This window comes from Arachis stenosperma, chromosome 3 (genome assembly GCF_014773155.1).
Source record: "Arachis stenosperma cultivar V10309 chromosome 3, arast.V10309.gnm1.PFL2, whole genome shotgun sequence".
In the NCBI taxonomy this organism is placed as follows: domain Eukaryota; kingdom Viridiplantae; phylum Streptophyta; class Magnoliopsida; order Fabales; family Fabaceae; genus Arachis; species Arachis stenosperma.
The window spans coordinates 75,211,718-75,214,847 of record NC_080379.1 but is presented as its reverse complement, the minus strand read 5'-3'; positions in this window follow the sequence as shown (position 1 = coordinate 75,214,847).

The following is a 3,130-nucleotide window of genomic DNA, read 5'->3' as shown; positions in this document are numbered from 1 at the left end:
TGCACTTCAACATGATGAATGTGATGATCCGTGACACTCATCATCATTCTCACCTATAAACGCATGACTGACAACCACTTCCGTTCTACCTTAGAACGAGCGTGTATCTCTTGGATTCCTTAATCAGGATCTTTGTGGTATAAGCTAGAACCCTTTGGTGGCCATTCTTGAGAATCCGGAAAGTCTAAACCTTGTCTGTGGTGTTCCGAGTAGTGACAGACACAAAAGAATCAACGTATTCTATTCCGACATGATCGAGAACCGACAGATGATTAGCCGTGCTGTGACAAGAGCATTTGGACCATTTTCACTGAGAGGATGGGAAGTAGCCATTGACAACAGTGATGCCCTACATACAGCTTGCCATGGAAAGGAGTATGAAGGATTGGATGAAAGCAGTAGAAAAGTAGAGATTTAGAAGAAACAAGCATCTCCATACATTTATTTGAAAGTCTCATTAATGAATTACATAAGTATCTCTATCTTTATTTTATGCTTTATTTATTATTATTTTTGAAACCTTTATAACTATTTGAATCAGCCTAACTGAGATTTACAAGAAGACCATAGCTTGCTTCATACCAATAATCTCCGTGGGATCGACCCTTACTCACGTAAGGTTTATTACTTGGACGACCCAGTGCACTTGCTCGTTAGTTATGCGAAGTTGTGACAAAGTGTGATTCACGTTTGAGAGTGCTACCAAGTTTTTGGCGCCATTGTTGATGATCACAATTTCGTGCACCAGTACCCAAATAACAAGATCCATAAGGAAGGAAGGCATTCTAAGGTTCACCCCCATGCATGCATACATGAGCATTAGGAGTCATTCCATGAATAATAGTCTTGCTTGCTCCACTTCTTCATATTTCCTATGCTTTAAAAATGTTAATTTTAATTATCCTTTATTACCATTTGATGTCGTGATCCATGTGTTGATTATTTTCAGGCTTTATAGGGCAGGAATGGCTTAGAAGACAGAAACGAAACACGCAAAAATGGAAGGAACGCACAAAATGGAGTTTTTGAAGAAATGGCAGCGACACAAACGCATAGACGACGCGAACGCGTGCCTTGCGCAAAATGGCATCAACGCGAACGCGTGGATAATGTGGACGCGTGACTAGCGCGAAACACAACTGACACGGACGCGTGACTAATGCGGACGCGTGGAAAGAAAAAACTCCAGATGACGCGCACGCGTGACATACGTCACATGCAGAAAATTGCAGAAGTCGTCCCCAGTGATTTCTGGACCCTTTTTCGGTCCAAATCCAAGACCAGAAACACAGAATAGGAGCCAGAGAATGGGGGAATCAACAAAAAGAATTTATACAACATTCAAATTCACAATTTTAGGTTTTAGATGTAGTTTTTAGAGAGAGAGGCTCTCTCCTCTCTCTTAGAATTTAGGATTTACGATTTCAATTAGTTTTAGGCTATTTCATCTTAACTCCAGGTTCAATGTTACTTTAATTTATGTTTCTCTTCTACTTTTAGATACTCTAATGCTTTTACTTGTATTTGACTCATGTTGCCAAATTGGCTTATGAACCCTTTCATGTTAAATTTGAATTTATGTTTAAATATAATTTGAGGTATTTCAAATTTATGAATTTACTTCCCTTTTTATATTCTTGGCTTTAGTTGATGAATTGATTAATTGAAGACACTTGATTTATCAAACTCATTGTGATTGATAATTGTTATCTTTGCTAATTAATTTGAATTCCAATAACTCTAGTCTTTTCTTAGGAATTGACTAGGATCTGAGGAATCAAATTGATTCATCCACTTAACTTACCTTCATAGTTAGAGGTTAATAAGGTGGGAGCAAAAATCCAATTCTCATTATAATTGATAAGGATAACTAGGATAGGACGTCCAGTTTTCATATCTTGTCAAGAGTTTTTTTAGTTATTAATTTATTTTTCCTGCAATTTATTTTCCCTATTCAACCTTTCAAAACCCAAAAATATTGTTTTCCATAACCAATAATAAATCATACTTCCCTGCAATTCCTTGAGAAGACGACCCGAGGTTTGAATACTTCGGTTATAAATTTTATTGGGTTTTGTTACTTGTGACAACCAAACTTTTGTACGAAAGGATTTTCTGTTGGTTTAGAAACAATACTTACAACGTGATTATTTTTGTGAAATTCTTTACCGGCAAAAGTTTTCTCGTCAAAATGGCGCCGTTGCCGAGGAATTGCAAACGTGTACCCTATTATTGGTTATTGTAAATATTTTCTTTTTCTTGTTTATTTATTTTTGTTTTTGTTTTTAATTTTTATTAGTTACTATGAGTTCTCACCCCCATCGCTTTGAGTTTGGTTCTAATATTGTTGAAAGGAATGGAAGTTATAACAGGAACATGCATCAAGTTCAAAACAATCAAAGATGGACGGAGCCACGAGGATCTGATCAACCCTTTAGGCAACAACACCTTCCAAAATACCATGGACGACGACCATTCTACAATGCATGCCAAGACAATAGTTATGGTGGACCCTTTCGTGACAACCCACTTCCACCAAATTACTATGGTCAAGAGCCATTCCGAGGTGCATACCAAGTTGATAGATATGGTGGACCCCCTTGTAGTTACCAACAAGCCCTACCCTATGCTTATGAACCACCTTCACAACATACCTTTGAACTACCAAACTTACAAGCCCTTTACCACCAAACACCCCCCATATGACCCTAATCCATATCCACCATACCAACCACACTATAAGCCGAACGAACCACCACATGAACCACACCCAGAACCACCACCTCAATATTCACCATCTCCATATCCTTATCAAGAAGAACCACCTTCCTACCATGCACCTTTTCTCCAAAATAATGAACCCTCCTATCCACCCCAAACCACCATGGAGAACACACTTACCTCTCTCATTGGTCTCACTTCCACACTCCAAAATCTTATATCCAACATGGACCAACCCTCCACCTCCAATATTCAACCCTCAAGCTCTAGTGCGCTTCCATTTCAACCATATAATAATCTCTCCATCCCATCACCACTATCCATGGAAGAGCACCCACATCCATCAATCCAAGAGCAACATGATCCCAATTATGCTTTTGACATAGAATAAGAAAGAAGGGATCATCTT